Consider the following 11,319-nt stretch of genomic DNA (forward strand, 5'->3'; position numbering starts at 1 on the left):
ATTTAATACCCTAAAATGACCCCGTCTTTGCTCATGTTTGTCTGCTGGCTGCCTATAATGGGTGAGATCTCCGCTGCAGTCGGCGTCACCTATACCATTCGACGACAGCCAGCTTCGTACTAAGCTGGGCTGGTCCTTCCCATTCTTACCATCTAGATGTTGGTCAGTTTTGTATATGTATAGTTGCGTTTGAGGAGTGTGGAGCCACGGGCCGCGTGTGCGCTTGCTCGTTTGCATGCCTCGTCAGCTACCTATTATCACCACTGCTTGTAATCGTCGAAGCAGCAGTAGCAATAGACGGTATCAGTAGTTGTTGTGGCCAAAAGCGGTAGGGAGCCGCTGTAGTTGGTCCGTGATTAAATGAGTGTGGCCAGGGCGGTAGGGATGGCAGGTGGCAGGGGGTACCATTTGGCAGACATCGCGTTAACAGCAACCGCAGCAGCGGTCGAAGTAGTGGCGATGGTAGTGCTTATGGTAATAGTGTCAGTAGCAGCTGTCTTGGTAAAGCTGACGGTGCGACGACCCAACGGCAATGGCTGCCTGTTGCTGCTAAAGCATTGCCCTTCGTGGAGCAAAGAAGATTTCCTAACGCGTCCCCTAACACAGCATAGCCAAACCGCAATTCACTCATGTAACCACGCTACACGGCGAAATGCCGCACAATCAAACGAACCGCGAAGAATCGATACGACTATGTCTTCAACGTTACATCGCCGACGAACCGTTCATTTGGCGTTGAGAGATTTGGGCAAAATGGCCGTTTGCCTGTTAACCCTTATTCGATCAAGAGAGAAAAATAAGCAGGAAACCGATTCCCATGTTGTCGTCAATATGGCGGTCAGAATAGAGCGGCGTACGTTACAGCGTCGGACCTCCAAGCAACAGCGGTGTTGATCATCTTAACGTCCGTCACAACTCGCCCAGTTTCTAGTCGTGCTATGGGGATAGCATTCGCGGAGGGCAGGTCACAAGTCAAAAGCAGCCTAGCATTTGAGTGTACAAAGCCCACACGATCTGTCAACGGCCGTTGATAGCGTAGCCGGTAGAGCGTCAAACTGTCTGTAACGGTATGGGTGTGGTTACGCTTCAGGTGTTTTACAGGTCGGCGTCGTTATAATCGTCATCATCGTCGTCTTCATCGCCGTCATCGCCATTTTGATCGCCACTTACGTGTTAAGTGCCGGCAACTCTTTTCGGTCCATTTTGAGAGCAGTAATCGATGGTTTGGCGGTGCTGTATTATTATTGATCGTAGTATTAGTTATAAGCGGTAGAGTTAGCGTGGGAACTTTGCAGTTTGGTAGCGTCCTCCAGCCAAACGACGTAAGCAACTTAGCTCGTTGACAGACGTATGTGCAGCTGGTACGCATGCTTTAATCGCGGCGTTTGCGTTAGAGCGTATTCAGTGGGGTGCAGTACTGGGTACTGCGGCCATCATTTATCGATTTGCTGTAGTGAACGCCGAGGATCAGGCACAACCTCATAGGAATGGTACACGTTCAATGACGCCATACATCGTTAGAGTCCGAGCGTTCTAAATGCCGCAGTTTGTGCGCAGTAAATACTATTTTAACTTTAGCATTAGCAATTCTATTTATCTACTTGTATTCCATAGGCCATTGCCACATACAATTTCAAGCTCTGTTCTATTCTGTAGTTTTCATGTCGATTATATTTGTTGTCAAATTGCTTGAACGTGTCCAGACGTCGTATAGTTATAAGAATGGCATCACCTGCGTCAGGTGCTCACTAGCTACTTATGTTATTTGCTAGAAATGGCTTCTGATGATATAGCATGTTTCAGAATACGGATGGCCAGGACATGCAGGACACGTCACCTACAATGCCAATTGGATTTCGATTTTTAATTATTACCATTCCTTTCGGTTAACTTCGCTCAACTTAAAACCTTTCAACTGTATACGTTGAGCAGATACCGCCACTAGTTCGTTACAGGACTTACTGCTCCATTGAACTTAATGGAAATGGTGTCATAAAGCCAAAAACCGCAGGCAGTTGTGCAAAATAGTCATTGGCCATATACGAAGCCGAGTGTCTAAGGGCAATGCATGAAGAGACAGATTTGATAGCCATTTGAGTACGATTCGCTCTGGTTATCCTATTGTCAATAGAAAACAGGTCTAGAGACGGTGCGACTCTTACTTTATGTCGGTACAAGGCACAATTCAATCTAGGCATTGGCCTTAAATCGTATTCTGCCAAACGTCACTGTTCGATAGTTAAGAAATCATGCGTGGCACGCAAGATACCTGGCAGCGTCTTTGTCCAGGACGAGCGATAGAATAAGGCTATACTATTTACTTAGTTTAATGGAGGATACAGTGACGTAGTCACTAGCCTTTCGAAAGAGCAGTGTTTCAAAATGCGATAATATAGTAACAATAATTATTATGTATGGAGAGATCTGAGCCGCAAATTGCGGAAAACCATCGGCGAAGCGAAGTATATAGTGAACTAGGAAGTATGTAGCATCCACAGCGAAAGATACTAACCGGCATAAAATCTCCGAACTATTTCTATCTTGATCCGAGTACTGATGATAAACTACTAATACGCAGCGTACCGTACGAATATATGACCCCCACACATTATTATAACTTTGATGACTGTTGTTACAGTTGTCATTCTCGTCAACAGCAAGAGGGGTATCTTTTCGGGGGTGGAACAAGGCGAGTCAATACTCAAATGAATTAGATACCGGAGCCGCATCTAATTCTATGGGCGGATAAACCGGGTACCCGGTCGACCTTCCGGCACCCGTAGTAATGCCTCAGAAAAAGAATGAACGAGGCAGTTGTTAGTCAGTTGTTGGAGCAACAACTCAAGGACATCGCCGGTTCACGTCTGCGGCGGTAGCCTGGCCTCCAATGGAAGAAGGCGGGGTAGCATGGAATCAGTAATTCATCTCTAATCGATTGTCATCTTACAATTCGATCCCGATAATAGCACCCCAATCTCACTATAGGGCATAGTATTTTAATTATAGTAACAAGGCTGCGTCACAATCGTACGCTGGAGTAGTAACAAGAAACAATTTCGTACAAGCGTCTCAATTGTGAATATTAAAAAACTGAAGCATATCATGAAGAGATAATAGTAATAACAGTTATTATTCCGTGGGTCTGAACTCAGTCACACACTTTGGTTCGGGCGACTGTATATCAGAAGGTTATTTAGAACTACAGAAATAACGTTATTTATCCGATATTGAATGGGCCATTATTGACCATTGTCACAATAAGAAAAATAGTATTTCTCAATGTGCATCATGTTACTTGGATAAAAACGTACTACAATGTTTATTTAATGTTTTTTTTTTATTATATCGAGTTGTACTTCGATGTATTGGTCCTATCGGATACTAGAATGGCCGTTGTGGGCTAATTACAAGTGTCTCACGTCGCAAAATAAAATAACAGAGATTTTTATTTCTTGCGATGAACATAAAAAGCCATTACCGAAAGAAATTAGATGACAAATAAGTATATTCGTCGCCAGGGGGTGTGCGTGCGTGTTTTGAGGATACCCAACTACAAGACGGTCCTTGCATTGTTGAACAAACTTTCAAATTTTCCCAACTATTTAGATAGGCAACATGAGGAATAACTTGGACGCTATTTGTGCTAACTTATTTAGAACTACTATAAGAACGACTATGCTAATGTGTGACATCCAAGGATAGCCCCATTCAATGGACCCATTTACATATGCTTCTCACATAGTGTTAGAATTCATAGCATTTGCTGCGATATAAGATGAAGATGGAGTCGATTACTCTTGGTCTGCGTCGCCGTCTCGAGCAGAGGCCGTTCACGCGTACGGAAAGTTTTACTGTTTGGAGGTGAGAAAGCGTAGATCGCTGTGCATACTTTTGTCGTGATCGTTTCTTCTAATTGAAGAACGACACGTTCGGGATAATCCATACATCCTCCAATTTTCGATCGTAGACATAATAACTCCGTAACACCGATACTATTATTCTATTATAGAAGTTCTGCTTCATTCTTCTTCATTGCATATTATCTAATTTACGTTTACGTCAGATCATACGAATTTATCAACGATTGCGTGAATTTGTTTATGTAGCCAGTAATTTCATGTCTAACTCACTGGCACTGCAAATTTCTTATCATATCTCTATGCTTGACTCATCGTTTATTGGCACACGTTGCCGTTATCAGTTATTTCGCAGTTATGAAAATTACGTTGCGTATTTAGTTGAGCACGTTTCATACAGTGTACTGAAGTGATGCGTAAGTTGCACTTATTTGATTATATCTAGAAGTAGGGACTTTTACACAACATAAAGTTGTGTCTTTAAAATTACCGTAATTTCTTTAAGCACATCTGTATCTGCTTCTGTGTGCTAAACTTCACTACGCTGGAAATACTACGCTATTTTAAGATTTATGAGGTCCGATAATGGTAGTAATGGTAAAAATCGTTAAAAAATTTGACGTTAATACTACATTGAAGGAATGGCTCCTTTCCTGGAATGGAATCAATGGAATGAGATTGTTAAAAAAACACAGCAGTAGGTGTACGTCATGCCCATCAAAGGTTAGAGCGTTACAGATTCCAAAATACCGTTTCCAGGTTAGGCAGCGGTTATCTGCCTGACTGATTCGCAAAAACTGTGAGCAGGATAAAAGTTAACAGTCTAGCGATTGCCTTCAGGCTCTAGAGGTTCATTCTACTACTACTACTTACTATGAGATTTGACTTTTCATTCTGATGGAACGCAATAGTCCCGGAAAGATTCACGCATTGGTTGTAATTTGCCAGGCTTAGACAGCGTCTCGGAGATATGGATTGCCTATTGCTAGCTTTTCCAACATTAAATGGGCAAAATAGGGACCCTGTCCAGTCAAATCGCGTATCATCTTGACCAATCTTCATTCCATCAAGTGATCGATGCTACAGCTTTTTTCATACTAGCCAATCTCTGCATTATTATACCTTGTTTGAATTACTACTTTTGTTACACCTTTGCAGGGTTACAACAATAGGCGTATGCAAATCATAGCTAATATCTGAGAGTTAACCTGATTATCTTAATGGCAGTAAGCTGAAATAATGCTGACTTCATATTCTGCCTTTGTGGCGCTACGCCATCCTCCCGGTTCACCCACGATCCGATCGTTACCGACGAGAGCCGAAAGAAACGAAGAGCAGTTTCTGTTCCGCTCTATGGAAATTGCAGCAACCCCCTAAGCTACGGCGATCAGCGTACACAGGTTCTGCTGCTGCTACTAGCCAACGAGGCAATGCACGCACGCCCAACAAAATGGTCTCAACTGTAATAATGACAAAACCAGCCACCAAAGCTGATGATGTGCAGGGGTTGTCGACAACAGTTGTTGATGATGTTGTTCTTCCGGCATTACCCCACCGAATGGTAGCGGTGTAAGGGTAACAACAGTGGCCAAGAAGCACAGCCCCCCAGACGACGGGGGCAGGAGAGGATATTTGCTCCGTGGGGTCGTCTGACTATGCATAAGCCAAATAGAGCAACCTAAGTATCTAATTGAGGATAATACCCCATAGGGAAAAATGTAGCGTCGCCAATCAACTGTTATTTGCATCGACGAGCAACTTGTCTTACGCAAACATAAGATAACATTAACGTAGGACAACAATGACATTTTTAACTGGCGTCAAGGAAGACTTGTTTGTTGACAAGAAACTGCTCCAGCCTAAAAGTACATACTGCGAACAATGACTCAGCTAACAACTGCAAATGAACAAGCCCCCATTTGCTTTCTCACCTGACTCAAACGGCCGCGGCATACCACGTGAGTTTCTCAGAAGGTAAAGATGCCACTAACCAGTCAGAACAATTTTAGATAAGTTAGTTTACTGCGATGGGTTGGTGAAAGCGCAGCGGTAACTAAGTGGAAAAGTTGAGCGTATAAAAGCCATGTCGTAAAAATGCGGTGCGAGGGCTGTATTCCTGATTACCCCACGCTTCTTAAACACGTTATCTACGTCGCCTTCACAGCTTACTCGTCCTATACATGCATATACAACGAGTTCCGTTGCGACCGACGACTGGCCTTTTTTCCCTTCCTTGTCGCAAGAGGTGAATTGTCCTCCCTGGCACGAGCTTCAGATCTCCGTTAACACACACACACACACATTACACTTATATTTATAAAAACAACATATGCTTGCGACGAGCATACCGCCCAGAATAATCTCTTGCCTAATTGGATGTCGAAATTAGCAAATTATTAAATTAGGAAAAAAAACATATCAGAGTCGATATGTTCAGCGTATGCATATTCATAGCTAGTTGAGGAGGACAGCGAGCGCCTTCCACAAGTAATAAATAGCTAAAAAAACACTAGTAGCTGCATTATGCCCATCTACCGAAAGGATCAAAGAAAAAAATACCTCTTAAACTAAAAACTATTTTATTACCTATCTGTTTTTTAGAATTCTATCGTTATGCCACCACTCTAGGAGCCATCTTATACTGAAAAGGCTATGTAACGTAACCAAATGCAGGTATGGATGATGGTTTAGTCTGACGTTAGACAGCATTTTCCAGAAACGTAAAATTAGTAAAAAAAAAATTACGCTATTCAGTTCACACAGTCAATACGTGAACATTTAGAATAAGGCGTTTCGCAGCGCATGCGTGAAGAAAGCTAGCAAACGAATAAAACGCGCGTCGGATGGGGGGCGAAAAATATTTGGTTAGATTTTTGTAGAGAAAGTAACCTAGGGTCCTAGCCCCTACCTTTTGCGGGTCCTGAAGAAGGGAAATCCGCGCTACCACTGATATCCTTGAATTTGTATCCTAAACTGCGATCTTATTAATATAAATCCGTTAGGTATCCTTGGACACTTATCCTTTCGTTGTCATTTTTTGCCTAGACAGCACAATGAACGTCGTAAGATCATTTCACTCATATGTTAGATGTGTATACTTTCAATATAGGTCTAATTAAAATCAATGATTTGTTGGCTGCTTTGGCAGCGTATTAATAAGGCTAAGTGGACACACATGCATTAAGTTTCTGTGTCTTAGCCCACCGCAGGCTAAGTTAAAACTGAACGGCGAAAACAACGCACCCGTGTGGAAGCTCCTGCGATGCGAGGAGGCGAACAAGCTGGGGAAGGGGGCTCATGACGGCGCCTACCACTATTCGAAGACTTGACTTTGTTGTGTAACGGCCGCGGCTGCAGCATCGGCCCGAAAATGGATAGCGAGAACAAGCATATGTCAAGCAGGACGGATACCCCCATCTGGATTATCTCTTAAACATAGGGGTAACAAAGAACAAAACGAGCTGTGTAATTTGTCATTTGGTTTTTATGTATGTTTATAACAAAGCAACGCGAAGGAGTTGCGTATGAATCAGCGGAGCCGTAGATGACCATCGAAATATGCAACAATGAATCCGCGAAGCGGCATCATTACGATACAGTATTATTACCTTGACACCTATCAGGGTTTGAAAGCGGACAGCAGCAGTGTGTTAAAACCTATTCGATGTTTTTCTCTGGTGACATCAAGACAGCGGGAAAAGAGAAGTCGATTGAAATGGAAATCATCTGTACAAATTAAAGTGGATATATTGCCACCTGACAAACGCTTGTGCATGCGCTAAAACTGTCCGCCCCTTCTCGTTTTCTAGCAGGACAACATATACACACACAACATAATCACCAGAGTCTCATTTACATGATATCGAGCTTTGCAGATTTATAACACCTTCTTCCGAAAATGATCCAGATCACTGAGTGCCTGTTACGTGCCTGGTCGTCTTGTTGTTTTTTTTCGCTGGTAGAACCGATTAATTCCTACACAGTTGTCTGTGACAATAGCTGGGAAAATAAACTGATTGTCTAAAAAAGAACTTTAATCGGCCAGTTAGCTTCGACGCGGGTGTTGATAAGGCCAAAAGGACTAGATTTCCTTGAAGTAATTAGTCGCATCAAGCACACGCCATACGACAGCAAGTCTGCACCTCCTTCGTTGGGCCCGTCAGACTTTTAACTCGCCCTTTTTCCATTGTGCTGAAGTATATATGAGCTACAGAAGTCTAAGAACATGATCGCGCGTCGATATGCAAACATTAGTAGCCGCCGCCGCCGCCGCCGCCGCCGCCGCCGCCGCACCCTTGCAGCTGGAACCGCAGAAACTTTCAAAGTTTCGTAAGGGCAAGTGTTACAGGATCAATCTCTGCTGTGATACAAATCTGGACAGTAACCATCGCATAGAAGAAAAAAAGAGTCCAAATTTAACTGAAATACCCGCATCTTTATTGGAAAGGAGCCTCATGAAACCAGATTGAAGTAGGCAAAATTTACTATACCATCGGCCCTTGATGCTAACGCCCCCTACCGACAGTTTATTACGTATTTAGAGAAATATCGGTATTGTAGATCTCTACATTTCATAATCAGAAAGACAATTCACGAACGCTTTTAAATTATGAGTAGACGTCCATTGCGCTCGATTACATTCTTCTTATTAATTTTGTGCAGATTTACGAGTGCTCACTCCGACCATCTTCAGTTCGCGGTGTTACGGTCAAAGAGCATCTAAGCGAATGCGTGACACTGGTAGAAGAAGTTGTTACTACTTTGTCAGTGATTTTTAAATACGATGTGTTTTAGTATTTAACGTAATACTCTTCTTTTTTCACATAAATATATCACTGAGGATCTTTAAAATGTTCTTGAAAGTCAGCGGCTGGCAGCTTTAGGCAATTAGTTATTAATTCGTATTCTTTTCTATCAAGCTGCAACAATTTCTACTAAAAAAATAAAGTTGGTTCGTAAATGGGTCAGGAACGACGCAATTTATTGATTCTCACTTTCATTTCAGAGACACATAATGGAGACAGAATGGACCAGCACCAGTTCATTAAAATTTCTATTATTATGGCTGCATTTCCCACTTCATACTTTTGCTTTGCAGCTCTCGTTTCTGCAGTAACACCCATGTTTGCATACATTGAATATTTCAACGTGTATTTATTGATTATACAGGAGTTTAGAATTAAATACTTATCGTCAGCAGGTTCAAGTTAACCGAAGTAAAAATAATAATGATACATTTTTATTTCACTGTTTATTTGAAGAATAAAAAAAATTAGGTACATGGACTAGGTGAATAGTCCAAAGTAGTGGCATTGCTCCCTTCAAGTGAAGCCAAATACAGGTGGCGCTTCTTCTTCGCCGTGAGAAAGAACTCGCAACAGCTGGGCTGGAGAGGAATCGCATGCAGGGTCTTACAATACACTGCAAGGAAAGCCCTTAACATAGCGCGATTTATGCTTAGAGTGTTGGACCCCTCGGAATGTACGAGACGCCCTCTGGCGTCGATAGTAAAATGCATAGCGCTGCTCACTGCTCCGATATGGGACAGATATCGCTCCAGATAAACAGAGTATGGCACAAAGAGCCACGAACAGAGAGAGAGAGAGAGAGAGAGAGTGAGTGAGTGAGTGAGTGAGAGAGAGAGAGAGAGAGAGAGAGAGAGAGAGAGAGAGAGAGAGAGTAGTCAACGCAGAGAGCACTCGTTTCACTATTCCGTCGAAAGATTCTTCGTGGAAGAAGCGAAAAGGGATCTGGACAACGAGATGGACCTGTCGACGACTAGGAAGTTGTGAATCTTATAGCAATGACAAGACAAATAATTACAACCAGATACGGCAGACCAGCAGTTGGACAAGATTCCTTATTTCGGACCTGCGAGTCTGGTACGACGAAACACTGCCAACCTTACGTAACACACCACGCAGGTAATGGCTATACATAACCTGTACCAGATTTAAGCAGTAAAGATAGGGAAAACGCAGCACAACATATGCATCTAGTGTGCGTCAGGTGAAACAGAAGAATCGTATCAATCTGCAGTTATACTACGAGTTACGTATATACGATCATTTATAGGGGGCTGCCATAAATACATGAACTATGCTTTTGATAGAATAATTTCAAAAAATTAAAACGCCTAAACAGAATCACGTGGAAATACAGAACGCATGTATAGATAAAAAAAGAAAGAAAAAGCAGCCGCCTCTCTAACTGGCTGGAGAAATCTGCCAGAATGTTTTTAAACGTTTTCAGGCGTCAGGCGAAATAACAAAAGGGATAACGCTTTGGCGGGTATGATCGTGTCCTACACCGCGAGAGTGCGAACAAACAAATGAGTCTCACATACGAGTCCCATCAAATTGAAATCGCTCCAAATATACCGGTCGCAGCTAAAGGTCCATAGCTCTATTAAAAATAGCTTAAAGTAGTACTCGGAGAGACGAAACAATCAGGGCGTTTTGGTCTTCGGCTATAATAACTATGTTCATAAACGAATTTTTTTTTTTTTGTTGCAAGAAAACGAGCATTGAGTATAAAACACTTTGCGATTGTGGGGTTAAAACCTGAATCAAACTGAGTGAGGAATATCGAAGCCAGCGAAAAGTGATCATTTCTGTGTTCAAGCTTACCCAAATTGTTTTTATAGCAACGCCTGGCCCGCTGTCATGTCATCCATACGGTGACAAAACGTTGTTTTTATAGTGCCATCTGCGTCATTCGAGAACGTTTTTTAACAAAGTTGAATTTCTATTGTCATACATAATTCCGTATTGACGCGTACTCCCATATTTATTTAATTATTTCAAGTGCAAACCGTTCCACTTGCATGTATTACGATCTACGCCTTTGCGCCCTTCACTGGCTCGTTTGTATCGTAGCTGGTATTGATCCTTAAACGAGGGCCCCTTATAGATCCAGCCAGGTAATCATGCGTGATGGTTACCGCTAGCGGTTCTGTTACTAACATTAGCCAAACATAAAGCAATAGAAACGCTGCAAGATAGAGTGACACCATTTGAGAAATCCTATATTCTTGTAGTGTTTATTAGCTGGTTACCCTACAATACTAGTAACAGAAACTTGTATATTCTTCCTTATGTATAGCTTCCAAATGTCTTAATCATACTGGGTACATTGTAAATACTAATGCAATAAACGCCGGTTGCCAATGTCCTAGCTCATATAGACAACAAACGTTAACGAAGTGAGCAAGTTAGGCGACGAAGGAGCCTCGTATTTATAGAAAGACGTTAGCTGAAGTCCTACAGCCCCTTTGGGTGCGCTTCCCGCAGCCTCTGCCAACAGAATCTGAGAAATCCACACGTTGTGATTTTTGTAACGTGTTTTTTTAAGATTGCGCGCAAAAACACGCGTGATGGGTTGCATTTAAAAGCGGTGTATCAAATTAAATTTCAATAATTATCGCCGATTTGCAACACAACTCTAGAGATCGTAGTAGTCG

At 42.4% G+C, this 11,319-nt stretch overlaps 1 protein-coding gene across 1 annotated transcript in view; it reads right to left on the minus strand.

Annotated features, from left to right (window-relative positions):
* Positions 1 to 8,707, minus strand: part of LOC111273070 (uncharacterized) — a 33,408-nt gene extending 24,701 nt beyond the window's left edge. Inside the window, exon 1 of the mRNA XM_022854764.2 lies at positions 6,766 to 8,707. The gene's annotated coding sequence lies outside the window, so the exon portion shown is untranslated. The remainder of the gene's footprint in view (positions 1 to 6,765) is intronic.
* Positions 8,708 to 11,319: the final 2,612 nt, after the last annotated feature.

Source organism: Varroa jacobsoni, unplaced genomic scaffold, assembly GCF_002532875.2.
Source record: "Varroa jacobsoni isolate VJ856 unplaced genomic scaffold, vjacob_1.0 scaffold_193, whole genome shotgun sequence".
Lineage (NCBI taxonomy): Eukaryota > Metazoa > Arthropoda > Arachnida > Mesostigmata > Varroidae > Varroa > Varroa jacobsoni.